This window comes from Pseudorca crassidens, chromosome 14 (assembly GCF_039906515.1).
Source record: "Pseudorca crassidens isolate mPseCra1 chromosome 14, mPseCra1.hap1, whole genome shotgun sequence".
Taxonomy (NCBI): Eukaryota; Metazoa; Chordata; class Mammalia; order Artiodactyla; family Delphinidae; genus Pseudorca; species Pseudorca crassidens.
The window spans coordinates 41,134,783-41,147,028 of record NC_090309.1 but is presented as its reverse complement, the minus strand read 5'-3'; the positions used below and the strand labels follow the sequence as shown (position 1 = coordinate 41,147,028).

The 12,246-nt window shown below is 40.2% G+C and overlaps 1 long non-coding RNA gene across 3 annotated transcripts in view; it reads right to left on the bottom strand.

Annotated features, from left to right (window-relative positions):
• LOC137205656 (uncharacterized) overlaps positions 1 to 11,079 on the bottom strand; it is a 734,230-nt gene extending 723,151 nt beyond the window's left edge. For all 3 annotated transcript variants that reach the window (XR_010934238.1, XR_010934237.1, XR_010934239.1), the window contains exons 1-2: positions 10,853 to 11,079; positions 1,519 to 1,600 (exon numbers count right to left, since the gene is read on the bottom strand). This is a non-coding gene — a long non-coding RNA (uncharacterized lncRNA). The remainder of the gene's footprint in view (positions 1 to 1,518; positions 1,601 to 10,852) is intronic.
• Between the last annotated feature and the right edge of the window lie 1,167 nt (positions 11,080 to 12,246).

Here is a 12,246-nt window from a genome sequence, read left to right as displayed (position 1 = left end):
AAGCTAAGATCACATTGTTTGATATATTAGTGTAATGATGAGCTACTATATTCTGCTTGTTTCGAGTTATTTTAGTTTTTCTTTCCCATTATCTTTTCTTAAATTACATTTCAAATATATGTTAAATGTAGGAACAGCAGTTCTGAAACACAGTTTGCCCTGTGTTTGGATCTATCTGAAATGTATTCATATAACATTTAATTAAAGCGCCAACATCCCCCTTTAGAAAATGTGTGGAGGTAGAAATATCTATATTATCTGACTAGTTCTGACACAATCTTGCCAAAAGGCTGACTCTTTTTCCTTATTGGTGCAAGATAATTAGACCATCATTAACCTCCTGAAGCGTCACTGTCAGTATTTCTTGTGTTATAAAATCAGGATTTGGGAAGATTTTCATAATTTTGCTTAAGATCACTGAGGAGGTAAAGATCAGTTCTGAAACATGCTCAGCTTAAAAGATTTCTGGAAACCAGAATCTGCAAGGCTACAGAACACCCTCTCCTATTTGTGAAGCCTTGACAATAAAAAGGCCCAAATACTGTTTTGTGTTTTATTAATGGAGGTTAGATTGTCATTTTCTTCCAATCATTTTTGAGCTGAAAATGTATTGGAAAATCTGAATATCTATATCAAATAAAAAAGAGAAACATTACATTTCTAGAAACCATTATTTCCCTATTTTTTGGTAATTATAAAATATTCTGCATTTCAAAAGCAGTTTTGTGGATGTTTTTGTTCATTTGATGGGTTGGTTATAGCTGATTATTTTTCCCAGGAATTTTTCTACTCTCCCCAATTAGTCCCAATCCAGAGTGGGTTCTGCCATGTCCACATTCAGGAAGGTCTCTAGATTTGAACCAGGGATGGAAAACAATCTATGGGCAGGAACACCGAGAAGCACAGAGAAGTATGGAGAAGGTACCCTTGACTCCACTGTGATCTAAATCCCCCCAAAGAAGAGGCATTTCTTAAAGGTCCTAACGCTGGAGACCTGTAACTCAAGGACAGCCCACCCACTGCATGATGGGAAACCACCCTTCCTCGTGGCTTCTCCAGTCTACTCGGAGGAACCCTAGGGAAAAGCAAGCAGTTAAATGTGTGTGCAACAGGAGAAAGCAAGGGCAAGAAAATACAGGCCTGGAGCAGTCCCAGAAAGAAGAGTCTGAACCCATTCACAAAGCGTACCCGAGAGGGAACCCTCAGATTCTTGGAGACTGCTTTAACTTTTTGGTAGCAATAAACCAGCCAGAGGCAAAAGAAATCAGGCAGTGAGCCTCAAACAAAGGCAACCGCTGCCACCTCTGTTTGCTGCCATCTTGGGGCTGCTTTGAAAAGGACCGTTGCCTCTATTTGGAAATGTTACTACACAGGTTTAGGCCAAGGAAGCTCCGTTTAGGAGCTCACCTGGGCCAAATGTGAAATAGCTTAATAAACTTTTAAGTACTGGGAGCAGACCAGATCTGGAAGGATGTGCAGGCTTGTCTAAAAGCTCAAGCTAATTAGCATTTTTCTCACCTTTCTCCTTAAGATTTATCCATTCCACGCACAATTTATTGAATGTCTGCTATATACTTGGTAGTTTTCCAGGCTGTCGAATCTAGCAGAGAAACAAAACAGGTTCATGTTTCTACTTTCATGGAACTTACATTTCAGTCGGAGGAGACAGACAGTAAACAAATAAGTGAATAAAATATAGCATACGAGGTAGTGATAAATGCTGCAAAGTAATACAAGGTGGATGATGTGGAGGAAGTAGATGTATTTTACTTAGGCTGGTCAGGGAAGGCCTAGCCAATAAGGTGACATTTGTTTAGAGACCTGAAGGAAGTGAAGGAGAGAGCCCTGCAAAAGCCATGCAACTTTGTGGGGAAAGAGTTCACCAGGTAAAATGAGCCCTAGGTCAGTGAGCCCTGAGGCAAGAGTATGTTTGGCATATGCCCTCATCTGCAAGAAGGGCACAAGGATGAGAAGGCGTAAGCATGGAGTTGAAGAGGGAGATGAGCTGAGACAATAGATGAAGGGCTAGGTCATGTAGGGCATCTCACCAGGAAGCTAAAAGAAAATCTTAGTGGTAATTTACTCACTCTGGACATTTAGGTAACTTGCTTTGAATAAAGTTTACATATATGAAGTACTGAAGGGAATATTCCAAGGGGATGGGAGGTTGACTGATTCACTGTGGTTTCATGTTATGAAATGGTGTGTTTTGACCAACAAAAATATGGTACAATTAAAAATGCCTATTGCAGGTACAAACAACACTCTCCTTCCAAAAAAACAAGAAAGGCAAAACGTTTGAAAAGACACTTCAAAGAAGATATATGGATAGAAATGAAACACATGAAAAGTTGCTCAACGTCATTAGCTATTAGGGAAATGCACATTAAAACTATGAGATAACTGCTACAACCTACTATGATTGCTCAACTTTTTAACAAAATTGACAATTCAAAATGCTAACAAAGATGTGGAGCCCCTGGAACTTTCATATATTGCTGGTAGGAATGCAAAGTGGTAAGACCAGTCTGGAATATAACTGACAGTTTCTTAGAAATTAAACATACACTTACATTATGACCCAGCGATCCCTCACCCAGGAGAATTCCACACCCATGTCTTCATATGTGAACGCACATAAACCTATGCACACATATTTAGAGCACTTTCATTTATATTTATTAAAAGCTGGAAACTACCCAAATGTCTATTAAATGGTGACTGGATAAATAAATCACTAGGCACATGATGAAATTCCCAACAACAAAAATGAATGATTGCTACTACAGGAAATAATATAGAGGAAATTCAAAAGTATTTTGCCAGGTGAAAGGGGTCAGACTCAAAGTGACACATACTGTGTGATTCATTCTCAAAAGGGCAAAATTATAGGGTCAATAATAATATCAGAGACTTCCAGAGACACGGATGGGAAGAGAGAAATTGGCTACAAAGAGAAAATCTGGAACAGTATGGAAACAGTCTCTATCTTAATTGTAGTGAAGGTTATACATTGCATCAGTTTGTCAAAAATCATTGAATTATATACCTAAAAAAAGTGAATTTTATTATATGTAAAGTATATCTCAAAAGATGTTTACTGCAATATTGATACATTCTCAGATGAGAATGGGAATCTAAAGATGATAGATTTTTAAAATTAATTTTAGTGCTATCTTCCCCACTGAAGGAATAATTAATTTGTTAAGTAAGCTATCTTCACTGATAGTCTAATCTCAGTGTTGTGTGGGAAAGCAGTATTTTCATGGGGCTGTGGACAGAGAAAAGACCAGAGATACAGGCCCTCGTCAGTAGGACCATACATTTCAAAACTGTCTCTACTCAATACATCTCTCCCACTTTGCAAATGTAGACACCTGGCTATTTCATCACACCTTGGCAAGATTAGCTCTCCACTCCCTCATCTGCACCCAGCGCAGTCTCTCGGACAATATAGTGATCTTGCAAAACACACATGGTCTCTGCTTGGGTTTCCCTCTACATTTACCCAACATATCAAAGACCCAGAATCAATCCAGATACTTATTAAGTACCTATTATTTGCGATACACTTGAACAAATACACAAATAGGATGCATACTCTTAAAAGCCCAGAATGTAATTAGGTAGAGAAAATTTAAATTTAATTAGGTAGGTAAATGAAAAGATAAACTAAAAATGTAGGACAGTATACAGAAAGTGTCACTTAATTGGTGCAGGCAATAGCTGTCATTTAAAACAGAAGCCTTACACCTAAAAAAGTAATACTTATTTGAACAGCATTCATTAAAATCCTATTGTCCGCCAAGCCCTTTACATGCATCATCCCATTTAATCTTCATAAGAACTCTGAGACTTCAGTTTGTTATCCGTTTACAAATGAGGAACTGGAAACTCAGAGGAGATGAGTAAATTGTTCATGGCCCCCCAGCCATGGATAAGCCAGGATGTGAACTCAGGTGTAACCATAGGATTACAAAGCCGGTGAGTTTTCCACTATCCTCAGCTGAGCTGGTTGAGAAATAGTCATGGAAGTGGTAAAATTTCAGCTAGACTTTACAGAGTATAGAATTCTACAGAGGTAACAATGAGATCAGATGTGATGGAAAACCCAAGAACTGTAAACAGGAAAATGAAAGCAACAGAAATACAATGTCCTCTTTGCAAATACTGTTAGATTGCATCCAGTACGTGTGAGCGCTCAAAAATTTTATCGTAAGTTTAGTGAGTACACAGCTCCCTCCTTTTTATTTATATCTAGCCTCTAAATCAGGTCAAAACATTTCAAAAATAGAGACCTCTCCTGCTGGAATGAATTTCCATGTTAGGAATTTTCTTCGGGGAGGTGGTGGTGGAGAATTCATTCAAGTTGGCTTAGGTGAGTTATTCTCTACTATGAACCTCTTGGCTAGCTCTAAGAAGACAGAAATGTAATAAGACCTACCACAAACCACAAATAAAAATACTCACACTCTTTTATCTCTGAGTTATAGCTTTAAGATTAGACATTGAAAATCAGAATTATCTAATGCAACCTAAGGCCCTTCCTTGAAAGGTCACACTTCTTGCTTTGCACAAACAGAAGGCCCTCCTTTTTCACACCCTCCTCCCACCCCCATCTCAGTCTTCTGATGTTCAGATAGCCCTGAGGTAGGCAGTGAAAAATTTTGAAACAGGCACATATATTGAATCCCAGTGAAAAATAATTAGAAAAATGGACACTTTAGAGCAATCTCTTTTTTAAATAAATGGTCAGATAATAAATATTTTCAGCTTTGTGGGCCATAAGGCCTCTGTTGCAACCACGCAACTCCATGTAGTAACACAAAAGCAGCCACAGACTATACTTAAATGAATGGTGTGGCTATGTTCCAGAAAAACTTTATTTACAAAATCAGGAGGCCCCTGTTCTAAGCTGAGTAGGCATTCTTGGAGCTGAATTGCTACGTAGGTCAACAGTCAGGACCTCAGGGATTCTAAAATTTGCAACCCGTTGAAGTTGTTGCCCACTCCTTCAGCTCACAGACCAAACACGCTGCCTACCCATCCTTATCCACAATGTCCTCCATTCCCAGTTTGGTTTTTTATTTGTCCAGCACTTAAACTGCCCATGGATTTCCATTAGCAATTGTGGCAAAGGCAGCGGATTTAACTCTTTCTCTTCACTCAATACCCTCATTTATAAGATGGTGTTTTCTGGAGAACACAGGGCAAGATCAATACTAGGACGGGGAGATGCACGATGTTAGCCACTCTGTTCTCTTTAATCCCGCACATCATGTACGATCATCTCTCTCTTTCTCTCTCCCCCTTCCTCTCTCTCTCCTTCTCCACACTTGGATGTTCACTTTGCTCTGATCCAAAACAAAATTTATTTTGCTGACACCACCTTAAATACATGGTTCAGTTGATTACGGTCAGGTTCAGGCAGAATTACTTTCTGTTCATTATGAGCAGGCAGGAAAGCCAGACTTAAATCTACAAAGAAGGCTCTCTTCTCCATTCACACCCCAAGGCTCACCAAAGACATCGTCAATCAGCAACCGATTTTAAAATTCTCTTAAAAATGTTTTACTAGTTCACTTTACTTGGCATTTTTATCGCTATTTATATCTGTAAAGTAGTGATATAATTAGTAAAGCTATTAATGTTTCTTATGTTTAGTATTACAAATGCTATAAATCTAGCTTATAGCAAAATAAATAACGATGATAACATTGTCAAGCATCAGTATAATTGCTGGACGGCTTTGTGTAAACCAAACAAGTATTAGCCCTGTTAAACAGCTTAATGTAGATCACTTAGCCACCCTCCTTTTGAGCTATTCATGGAGCCCAGAAGGAACCATTGAGTAAAAACCCCATAACTGCCCTGTGTTTCACAGCACAGGACAGCACAGGAGGCCCAAGCCTTCTGACTGGTCCTCGATATATTGCTTCAACAGAAAAAGAGGAGCCTTTTAAGAGGACAGAATAAACATGATAAAATCCTACATCTGCTCTATTGCTAAACTAAAGGGATCAAAGTCCCTGAACTCTCAGTTATATATATTACCTGAACCCTTGTTGGGCTGTTAAAATTTCCCACTCTGCAAGAGAAAGGATTCCTTCTGACCAACAGAGAACCCTACTTTTCAGTAAGGTTCCCCTAAACAAAAGCCCACAAGTCTGAGGTCAAAACCCTTTTCTCAGGATGATGAGAGCTCCATTTGTTTCACTATCTGGTTTATACCCCACCACCTACCTACATACAAAAGCAGGGAATGAAATCTTATCTATAAGCTCTTCCTAGCATTCCTGCTTTCACTAACCAGAAAGGATTAAAATGAACAGCCCTGCGCACTGGGCCTGAGTAATGGGCCTTCAAAAAGCAAAGTATTAGACAAATATATCAGCTATGAGATATAATACCAAGGGCTAGTTCCACAGTATCAGCATTTTTAACTTTCATTCTAAAGTGACTGGATGATAAGAGGGTACAATTCGTATTTGGAATTCAGGGCTAGAGGATCTTTTTAATAAAACTGTTTTTACTATGTAGCTATATATCATTTCTTACCAAAATGCAAAACAAAGCCCAGGTCTTTTTTTTCCTCTGTCCCTCTCAAACATCCATAATCATAGATTTCCATTGCATTTGTTCATTCCTTGAATATATTTTTCAAGCCAAACTTTTGTTGCTGCTGTTGTTGTTGATGGCGCCAAAAGGTTTCAGGGAATCTTTCTTTGCTCAGAACGCAGCTTGCAGACCCGGACAGAGAAGGAAAGGAAGTTGTTTGGGTGAATAATGAGGGCTAAGCAGGAGCCTCCCATGGTGGCATGCATGAGGCCAGATGAATAGGACAGCACTTTGTGTGTTCAAAAGGCAGTCTCTCCTTTCTGTTTTCCTCGGCCTGTTGCGCCGGCTGTGAGCGAGTGGACAGGCATTACCGTTCATTAGCGTTTTTATGGCACGTCATATCTGCAGTGCACATTACAAACTGCATTTGTCAACCTCACAACATGCCTTGTGAGAACATCACCACTGATTCACTCTTACAGAGCAGTCCATGCTCAGGGGGCTAGGAGTAAATGAGCAAAATTAAGAACACGAAAATTGCAGAGTTTTGGATGCAATTCTAACAAGGACATCAAAGATGCTTAGGAAATGCCCAGCCTCCTTGCTGGCAACTCTACTCTTCATAGCTTCACTTACTTGTCTTTTATATCTGTCACCTGCGAGTTAATTCAAACCCTTCTTGAACCTCATCACTGTCGGACTTATTACTTGATAACAAGACTCATCTTTGTTTTGTTTACTTTGTGAAATCATTTTTTTCTCTTACATTCTGAGAACTGGTCCTTTTACAGTTTGACATGCAGGCAGTCTTCCTGACAAGCGTGGTGAAGAACACATGTTTACTTTCCAAGATCTTATGCATGTTTTGTTTTGTTTTTTGTGGTACGCGGGCCTCTCACTGTTGTGGCCTCTCCCGTTGCGGAGCACAGGCTCCGGACGCGCAGGCTCAGCGTCCACGGCTCACGGGCCCAGCCGCTCCGCGGCATGTGGGATCTTCCCGGACCGGGGCACGAACCCGCGTCCCCTGCACCGGCAGGCGGACTCTCAACCACTGCGCCACCAGGGAAGCCCTCTTATGCATGTTATAGATCATATTCTCTCTGGTTTGGTTTTCTGGAACCGAGTCTCTATCTAAAACTCTACATCCTCATGTTTCTTCTACTGCACATACTATATTGATAATGTGGATGTCAGATTTGGACACAACACTTTTTGATTGTTTTCTGTATTTTTTTTAAATTTTTATTTTGGAGTAGAGTTGATTTACAATGTGTTAGTTTCAGGTGTAGAGCAAAGTGATTCAGTTATACACATACATATATCTATTCTTTTCAGATTCTTTTCCCATTTAGGTTATTACAGAATACTGAGTAGAGTTCCCTGTGCTATACAATAGGTCTTTGTTGATTATCTGTTTTATATACAGTAGTTGTGTATATGTTAATCTCAAACTCCTAATTTATCCCTCCCCACAACCTTTCCCCTTTGGTAACCGTAAGTTTGTTTTCTTAAGTCTGTGAGTCTGTTTCTGTTTTGTAAATAAGTTCATTTATATCATATTTTTAGATTCCACACGTAAGTGATATCATATGATATTTGTCTTTCTCTGTCTGACTTACTCCACTTAGTATGATAATCTCTAGGTCCATCCATGTTGCTGCAAATGGCATTATTTCATTCTTTTTTATGGCTGAGTAATATTCCATTGTATATAGGTACCACATCTTCTTTATCCATTCATCTGTCAATGGCCACTTAGGTTGCTTCCATGTCTTGGCTATTCTAAACAGTGCTGCAATGAATATTGAGGTGCATGTATCTTTTTGAATTATGGTTTTCTCCAGATATATGCCCAGGAGTGAGATTGCTGGATCATATGGTAGTTCTATTTTTAGTTTTTATAAGTGCATCATTATTCCTCCTGTTCCCAGTGATCGAGAGACAAGGTCCAGCAAGTGAAAGGATGATGGTAGATTCCAGGACAAAATTAATGGCTGAGCCACAGAGAGAGCTCTGGGTGAATTTCTGTCAACTGGACAATCTCACTGACCTAAAAGGAGAAGCCTCATTTCTAAAAACTGTCAGAGAGTAACTTCCTACTTGTCTCAGACTTCTTCCTCAAAGGAGCTATGGAGATGAAGGACATACCCTAGGGAGAGGACCATACAGAGACCAGCCCAGGAACATCCTTGCAAATGTATGACATCCTCACAGAGCTCCCAGACCTTTCAGCAGAGGAACTCATAAACACCGTATTCAAAACTGCCAACCTCAACTAAATGGCTGGCCCAGATTCAGGAAGATTCCCTTGGTCACAACATGGTTTACTGAATGCCTACTACTTGCATTTTTTTTCATTTTGAAATAATTTCAGACTTCAAAATGTTATAAAATTGGCACAAAGAGTTCAGACACCCCTCACCCAGATTCCTCAACTATTAACATTTTACATAACCATCATACAATTACCTAAATCATGAAATACCTTGATATTTTTGGAGCGTACAGGTCAGTGCAAGAGGGAAGAGATATGGGGACATATGTATAACTGATTCACTTTGTTGTAAAGCAGAAAACTGACACACCATTGTAAAGCAACTATACTCTAATAAAGGTGTTAAAAAAAATATATCCCCCAGTTTGGGTTTGTCTGATGCTTCCTCAAGATTAATCTCAGACAAGAGTATCACAAATGCTGTTTTGCCCTTCTCAGTACATCATATCATGAGGCACATGGTTTAGATTTGTCCCACTATTATTAGATAATAAACACCATTATTTATTATGTTGAAAACTTTGAGCACGTGATAAAGGTGGTATTTGTCAGGCTTCTCCAGTGTAAAATTACTATTTTTCCCTTTGTATCTTATATGTATCTTGGGGAGACACTTAGAGATGGTAAATATTCTGTTTTTCATCATACAGTCACATAATTTTAGCATCCTTTACAGATTTTGTTTTACATGCCAGCATTTTGCTAAGCATTTTTCATGTATTATTTAATTCTTATTGAGGAATCTGAAGTTCAGAGTGATTAAGCAACTAAACCCAGGACATACAGCCACTAAGTGATAGAGTCAGGGTTTGGATCATAGTCTGACTCCACCACTCTTACAAATGAGAGGAGAAGCATAACAGCATCTAAAGTCTCCACTACTTATGGCCCCTGAGCTAACCTATTCTGCTACCATGAGTGTATCATTACTTAAAAGCATAAAAGGACACACACTCAATGGTACAATTTTGACATTCTAGGCCAAGACAGAAAGTGGGGAGAATGTTGTAGGGGGAACACAGGATATTATATTCAATTCAGCTGGAACTGACAGAATATTTATTATTATTTTCTTCCTTTCTTTAAGAATTTTTTCTTTTAATTGGAGAACAACACTTTAGTCAGGATTGTGCAAAGCAAGTCAATAGAAATGGCCCAACCTTTAGGAGTTTAACACTTAAATTAATCAAGGCCAATGGCTTATGACACCAAGCATGGCTATCCTAGCAGACAAACCCTAAGAAGGAGTTAGGGATCACCAATATTTAAGACAAGTATGTCCTGAGGCCCAGTGGATAAACAAAGTCTTGAGAGAGATCCTGGACACTGAGTGGTTAATAAATGTAAGGCCACAGGAAAACTCTTCTCATTAAATAATGCCAGTTTATGCTATTTTATTGAGTTCATAAGTTCTGTGAGGGCAGAGACCATGTCTTTCTTATCCATCAATGTATCCCCCAGACCTTGCACAGTGCCTAACTCACAGAGTCCAATCATATTTACTGAATTGAATGTTCTGGTCAAAGTATCATGTTTCAAAGTGTGTTCTAGGTAGAATATATGGTGACAATGAGGGTTCTGGGGAAGGTGGAGAAGGCCTGAGGAGGGACTCAACCTGACAAATATATTTCTAAAAATGGAAGCATTGGGCTCAGTACTAATAAACTTTTCATCTTGCTTCGATTATACACATTCTCACCGAGCTGGTCTTCAAGAGAAAAGAGTTAGCCAGGGTGACAGATTCTGTCATTACTGTTTTGTTCTGGGTGAAGTTATATTGTTTATGAGCCACCAGCACTACCACAGAAACCAACACCCTGCTTCCTTGAAACGTTTCTATCATCACACCCCAGCCATCCCGTATTAGTCAGATTCTTCCAGTTATAGCTTATAGAACCTGACTCAAGCTAGCAGAGATAAAAGAAATGACCATCCCACATAACTGGCTTCAGACACAGCTAGATATGGAAGTTCAAATGATGTCACCAAAGGGTGTCTATTTCTCTTGCCATTTCTTACCTCTGCTTATCTCCGTTCAGCTTAAACTGGCTCTCTTCACACGGTGCCAGGAGAGCTGCTGGCGGGCCCTCACTCACACATTTCCAGCCTGGCAAGCCCAGAGGAAAAGAGCAAGCCTTCCCTACAGCTCTGTCAAGAAAGTCTCAGGAGGATTATGATTGGCCAGATTGAGTCAGGTGTCCATCCTTGAACCGATCAATACAGCCATGGTGGTGAGCCCGGCGAGACTTCAGTCACCTGCCCAGTCCTTGGGTGGGGCAGCCAAGTTGAACCAATCATGTGGAATGTATTTTTCCCACAGTAAAAAGAATGTTGTTGCCAGAAGTGAATGGGGAGAAGTAATCATCAACAGTCAAAAATACCAGATGCCCATTACAGTCTATACTTAACAGTAGCTGAGAATTGAGGTGCCCCTGCTCTCATCAGCCTTTCTTGACCTGTCCTGCCACCACAAATATTTTCTTCTCTGACCTCCACTGGTGTTAACTCTCTAATCCTAGTCGTGCACTGTCCTATACAGCTCCATAACTGGTTGTGACACCGATAATAAGATGATAAGCTCCCAGAGGACAGAAGTCTTGTGTTATTTGTCCTATACACTGCTCCTTCCATCCTGGCACAGCACACAGAACAGACACTCCGCAATGACTGTTAAGGTTTCAAGCCGAGAACTTCTGCTATCATGTCCGCTCATCTCAGGACCCCTTGCTGATGATCTGAAACTTAGTTCAATTGGGGCTTCTTTACGTAGTGGGCACCTGAACCTAAATCATCATGGCAGGCAAGAGTCTCTTTCTGTTTTGAATCATGGCAAAAAAAGAGACCCGTGCAGGTACTTCAAGATTATGCCAGGCCCCCAAAAGTCCTTCCAAAAGTTTGCAAAGACTTTCCAAGCTAGAAAGCTTAGAAGAAATTCTAAACAAGATTTTTAGGTCCTGCCACCAATACAAGAGGAGCTGCCATGTGAGAAGTGAAAAAACAAGAGACAAAAATCCCTCAGTAATGCCAGCCCCACTTCTGCCTCTCCGTCCCGCAGCTGGCTTCTGCAGGCCGGCTGACCCTGTGCTGGAAAACTGGTCACATGGAGCTCACGTTATCAGACATAACCTGCCTGGGTGCACGCTTCTGACTTCTGTCTGTGTTTCCATTACACAGATGCCACAAATTCTGTCTCTGCAAGATTGAATTGAAGATTGAGCTGCCTGAAAATCCAAAGAGGGGAGCTTCTCCTCCCCCTCTGCTCCAGCTGGAGACCCAGGGTCCGTCTCTAGCACATCCCTAACTGCGTCTGGGCCCCTGGAGCAGACCTGGGGGAGATTCATGTTTATCCAAGTTCTCGTGCCCGCTGGACTTGTGAATCAAAGGTGGAGTTATAAAGCAAAGAAATAAACTGC